Genomic DNA, 6,000 nt, shown 5'->3' on the forward strand with positions numbered 1-6,000 from the left:
GTAGGAAAACTGAAGATTATTCAAAAACAAAGAAACTGAATATTGAAGTAATTAACATAGCTTGTTAGAGACAAAACCGAAATCTGGCCCAGGTCTGTTGATGCCTCGTCCTGTGAGCTTTCCAGGGGAAATGGCACTGATTCAACTTACTAAAGACAGGGAGCTAGTGCGTGTGAACAGGAATTAAAATTTCCTTTTAAAACGATTTCTTTTCCAGTGAAAAATCAATAGGTAAAACAGGACACAATTAAAATTAGGTTCCCCAACTTAAATTATGTGAAGCCTCTATAAAAACAGTGTTATGATATGAACATTACATATCTCAGAAATGTGGAACCATCGCCCTAGAAAGTAGGACAAAATAGAAGTAAGCTAAGTAAACATCATCAATTCTATACCTCTAATAGTAATGCTGACAGAGGCCAGGTTAAAGTTTACCTTTTAAGATCTTTTAATAAAGGCTTTGCTAAGCAAATTAACAGTGTCAACAAGATTTCCGGGGACCGTTGAAACTATTAAATGCACAGGCTGTTATCTATCCCGTCAAGCAGAGCAGGGATTATATCTGCCCTTATCTCTCGGGGGGATGGTATTTGGACATAAAATGAGTGATCAACATAGAGTTTACAAGGTGAATTTCTGAGTCATTCTTATCTGTTTACTTAATATTTCCCTAAAGAATTTTATTAAGTCATAGCTTCCTAGCCTGCTTCTTGTTTGGTTTGAAAGTAATAAAATATCTCTTTTTAATTGGAAAATAATTGAACTTCTACTCATTCAGCCAGGCCTTCTCAGACATTAGTCCAAATTGCAATGGGACAAACTATTCTGGTCGTGATGTAGAGATTTACAACCCCTGAGTTCCACTGGTGAGGAACATTTTAAATTGGACAGTAATGCAGACAAATATAGGCATTAGGGTAATGAACAAAAATCTGAAGCTGAGACACATTAAGTTAAGCTCCATCCTTAAAAACCACTTTGTGGTGAATGTCAGGAGGCCGGGTGAGGCGCCAGTGCCATTTAGAAGAAGGTTATCCTGGGAAAGGAGAGAAAAGAGCTAAGAACCCACAGAATCTCAGTTAATCTCCTTGTAAGCACCACTTGGGGACATGTCATTGTCCCCATTTTGCACAAGAATCTGCGATCCGACATGGTTAAGTCACATCCCCAAGGTTACAATGCAAGTAAATAGTGTGGGCACCTTTGCCAGGAAAAGATGAGCTCTCAAAAGATGCGATTCCATGCAGAGACGGTTTGTCCCTCCAGGACCAAGAGGTGTCCTGTTCCAGGAGGCAGTGAGAGTCAGAAAGCTGTGATTTAGTCACCAATGTGTTAGCCATGTAAGCAAGGAGTGCTGACAGAAGGGGTGAAGGTGGACAGTCTGTGGAGTGTCTCTGAGGACACTCTGAGCCTTGTTCCCCAATAGATTATCCCCAGGCATTTGGTTCCCAATAGCCACTCGGTATGTGTCATCAAATGGATAACAGAGAGCATAGCTTAAGTCTAGAAGATGGAGAATCAAAGCAAAACATTGGGCAGGTAGAGTTTGCACAGGTGTGGGCAGTGGAGCACACTATGAGGACCAGGGGCTTCTCCACGGTCTGGATGAAGTGGCCCCCCTAGACCAGCGCTTCACAACCAGGCTGATTCTGCCCTTTCCCTGGGGACACTTGGCAATGTCCCGAGACATCTTTGGTTGTCACAACTGGGTGGTTCTACTGGCATCTAGACGTTGGAGGCCAGGGATGCTGCTGGCCTCCTACAATGCACAGGACAGCCCCACAAAAGAGAATCATCCAGCCCAACACATCAGTAGTGTTGGATTTGAGAAGCTCTTCCCTAGACAGGCCACCTCTTCGTTGGGTTTTGTGCTCACAGAGCGACCTCACCTGCTGGTAGTTTTGCTTTGGTGGCTGGTGCCGCCACAGTAGCTGCTCTATTTCTACCACCACAACTCCTGATGTTCTGAATAACATTGGCCGCTTCCACGCATATGAGCCCTTCCCGTGTAGGGGCACCATGACCACCACACTCCATGCTTTCCATATGGTGTCTCGTTCAATCCAACAATGAGTCTGTGAGTTAGATAACATTCCGATACCAATTTGTAGATGAGGAAACTGAATCTCAGAAACAGGAAGCAACCTATTTCAGGTGACCCCAGCTGGGGTAGGAATCCGCACACCAACTCCAAAGTCTGTACTCTCACCCACTGCATTTGACTGTCTCATTAAACTCCCTCGGCTTCTTCTCAGACCCAGCAGTACGCTCCCTGAATCTTCCCAACTACCCTGGGAGTAGGAGGCAGGATGGCTATCTGACAAATGCGGAAACTGAGGCTCAGAAAGGTTTGGGCTTGTCCGAGGTCGTTAGTGGAGCGGGGACTCTTCCCACCTCCCGCTCTATCACAGTCATCTGCAAGGAATGGGGCACCCTGGATGGCAGGCCTGGGGTCTGTCTCCCTAGAAAAGTAGTGTTTTTGTTATAAATTAAGAAATTATCACCCAGGTTGATACAACAGTGCCTTCCGAGTCTGGTGAGTTCCACTGTGCAGTCCTGACATAAGCAAATTTCTGGACCTTCAAGGCTGCAAATCAGGCCCTGAGCCTGCACTACAGTCCAATGTGACCCCCAGGCCTTCCGTGACATGGGTCACCCTGTGACATCCCCAACCCATGACAAAATGCAACAATTAACAAAGCAAAATGTCACACAAACTGCAGAAAAAACACACGTGCCACCTTATAAATATTAGCGTGTATAAGTTTGACATTTTTGCAGCTAGCAACTGGATAGAAAAGCTTCCACTCGCAGATGTAAGCTCCTGTGGAAAGTGCCCCAGTGATATCTTGAGGCATTACTATCTAGCACAGGCGTCAACAGCCATCACATCCTTAACGTTCGTACTGACAATTCAGACTCAGAAGTGCTTCATCAAATGGAGATGAACACTGCGATACTGCTAAGAACACAGACGTCCTTGAAGCGGGTGCCTTTCGTCGGTTCTGCCAGCTTAACTTCCACGGATGGCCTCATTTGAACTCCATTCTCAAGCAGCCAGACTCTGCCCAGCCCTGTCCCCACATTAGCAAAGGAAGCAGAAAGCTAATTGGTTTCTAAGCTGCTGATTCCCTGCATCCATCACCGAGACACAGCCACTGGCTCCTGCTGGAGCGGGGCCCGTTCGTGCCGAGGCAAAGACTCAGCCGTCTTTCATCTCAGTTTATTTGACGACAGCTGGTAATTGGAAAATTACCTCTAAATTCATCTGTGAAAAACAACGAAAGTCCAGTCTAATTGCTGAAGGATAGTTTAGTCTATAACTTCCTGATAGATTGCTGGAAAGAAGCCAGAGGAAATTCTCAGGGGAAAGCAGGCCTATGATGCTAAGGCAAACAGAAGGATAAAAAGTACATTGATATATGCTAATGATGGGGCCCTGAGCCCTCCACCTCAGCATCTGTGCCACAGAGCTTCTAGAATACTCCACGTCATAGAGATTCCATCTGCAAGAGCTAAATGCTCGCACAGGGGGAATGACTGAGAAGCCTGAGCTGGGTGAGTTATGTGCGCTGTGTCTGCTGTTGTCGAGGTCAAGACCGCCAGCTGCGCCCTTGTTGCAGTTCACTGCAGGAGCTCAAGACTTAACAGGACGGTGACACTTGGACTCCTCAGGTTCATTCAGCAGATGAGTGCCAGGCACTGTTCAAGGCTCTGGGAGACAGAGGAGAACAAGCCCTGCTCTCCTGAGCTACATCCCAGGAGAAAAGAAACAATGAATATGTATGAACAAGAATTCACATAAAAGAGATAATAAAACATGGGACTGTGATGCAAAGCGTGTGTTGGGGAAGGGAGTATTCCAGAAACCGGTTACATTGGGGAAAGCATGGTTTTGATGAGAAGGAGCAGGCCATGTTTACACCTGAGGCAGGAGACCTCCCAAGTGGGCATGAGTTCGGTGTTTATGAGGAAGGATGAGGCTGGGGCGGGGCGGGGGGGGCGGCCTGCGGGAACAGTGGGGGCAGTGGGGGAGGCGGTGTGATGTCAGAGACGCTGCTGGCAGGACCTGGATCAGACGGGCACTGCAAGTCAGGCAAAGCATTACAATCTGAGAAGAAGGAGCCAACATCTTGGCCTCCTTCTAGATCAAACTTTCAAGGTCAACCAACCGAAGACTAATGTCCTTATGGTTCAGCCAGGCTGTTTAAAACAATAAAGACTAAATAGGTCCTGAGTGAGCATCTCCATGAATGGTAACCTGGTAAGAAAAATGTTTTGGCTGTAAAGATATCTGCGTCATTCAAGGGAGAGAGATGAGGATAAGCTGGGTCATGTTTGTGACCTTTATAGCACAAGAAAATAATGACAGCTTCCTCAGAACTCCAGATGTAGATAGCGGCTTGCCTGCCCTCGACTTAGTCATCTTGGCCATTGCCCTCGACAGAACGATACCTTTATCATCTAGCTCTCCTTCACGTGATACACCACATCAACGAACTGAAGAACAAAAATCACATGATCATCTCAATAAATGCAGAGAAATAATTCGACAAGATACAGCATCCATTTATGATAAAAACTCTGAATAAAATGGGTATAGAAGGAAAGTACCTCAAGGTAATAAAGGCCATATGTGAGAAACCCACAGCTAATATCATCCTCAATGGTGAAAAACTGAAAGCTATCCCTCTAAGAACAGCAACCAGACAAGGATGCCCACTGTCACCACTCTGATTTAACGTAGTACTGGAAGTCCTAGCCAGAGCAATAAGGCAAGAAAAAGAAATAAAAGGGACACAAATCAGAAAGGAAGAAGTGAAACTGTCACTATTTGCAGAGGACACGCTCTTATATTTAGAAAACACTAAAGAATCCACTAAAAAAAAAACTATTAGAAATAATAAATGAATATAGTAAAGTTGCAGGATACAAAATCAACGTACAAAAATCAGTTGCATTTCTATACACTAACAATGAAGTAGCAGAAAGAGAAATTAAGAAGACCATCCTATTTACAATCACAATGAAAAGAATGAAATACCTAAGAACAAATTTAACCAAAGAGGTGAAAGATCTCTACAATGAAAACTATAAAACATTGTTGAAAGAAATTGAAGAAGACCCAAAGAAATGGAAAGATATTCCATGATCTTGGATTGGAAGAATTAATATAATTAAAATGTCCATACTTTGTAAAGCAATCTACAGATTCAATGCAATCCCTATCAAAGTCCCAATGACATTTTTCATGGAAATAGAATAAAGAATCCTAAAATTTATATGGAACAACAAAAGACCCCGAATAGCTAAAGGAATCCTGTGAAAAAAGAACAAAGCTGGAGGTATCACACTCTCTGATTTAAAAATATACTACAAAGCTATTGTAACCAAAACAGCATGGTACTGGCACAAAAACAGACACACAGATCAATGGAAAAGAATTGAGAGCCTAGAAATAAACCCACAGCACTAAGGACAGCTAATTTTCGACAAGGGAGCCAAGAACATACAACGGAGAAAGGAAAGTTTCTTCAAAAAATGGTGTTGGGAAAACTGGACAGGCATGTTCAAAAGAACAGAAGTAGACCATTAGCTTACACTATACACAAAAATAAACTCAAAATGGATTAAAGACCTGAATGTAAGACCTGAAACCATAAACCTTCTAGAAGAAAACATAGGCACTACTCTCTTCAACATTGGTCTTAGCAGTGTCTTTTTGAATACTGTGTGTCACCAGGCAAGGGAAACAAAAGAAAAAATAAACAAATGGGGCTACATCAGACTAAAAAGCTTCTGCACAGCAAAGGAAACCATCAGTGAAACTCAAAGACAACCCATCAACCGGGAGAAGATATTTGTAAATCATATAGCTGATAAGGGGTTAATATCAAAAATATAATAAAAACTCATACAACTCAGCAATAAAAAAACCAACTCAATTTAAAAAAGGGCAAAGGATCTGAACAGACATTTTTCCAAAGAAGATACACA

Source organism: Ceratotherium simum, chromosome 21, assembly GCF_057802395.1.
Source record: "Ceratotherium simum simum isolate JZ-2026a chromosome 21, ASM5780239v1, whole genome shotgun sequence".
Taxonomy (NCBI): Eukaryota; Metazoa; Chordata; class Mammalia; order Perissodactyla; family Rhinocerotidae; genus Ceratotherium; species Ceratotherium simum.